Source organism: Podarcis erhardii (assembly GCF_964252035.2).
Source record: "Podarcis erhardii genome assembly, chromosome: 8".
NCBI classification, from domain to species: domain Eukaryota; kingdom Metazoa; phylum Chordata; class Lepidosauria; order Squamata; family Lacertidae; genus Podarcis; species Podarcis erhardii.
In genome coordinates, this window is record NC_138499.1 from 59,192,469 (window position 1) to 59,192,763 (window position 295).

The following is a 295-nucleotide window of genomic DNA, read 5'->3' on the forward strand; positions in this document are numbered from 1 at the left end:
TAGGCTGTGTGCACTTTACCATTTACTGTAGCTCCAGTGGACTTCAGCTGGTTAGAGCATGGTGCTGATAACACCAAGGGTGCAGGTTCGATCCCCACATGGGACTGCTGCATATTCCTGCATTGCAGGGGGTTGGACTAGATCAGGCATAGGCAAACTTGGCACTCCAGATGTTTTGGGGCTACAACTCCCATCATCCCTAGCTAATAGGACCAGTGGTCAGGGATGATGGGAGTTGTAGTCCCAAAACATCTGGAGGGCGGAGTTTGCCTATGCCTGGACTAGATGATCCTCA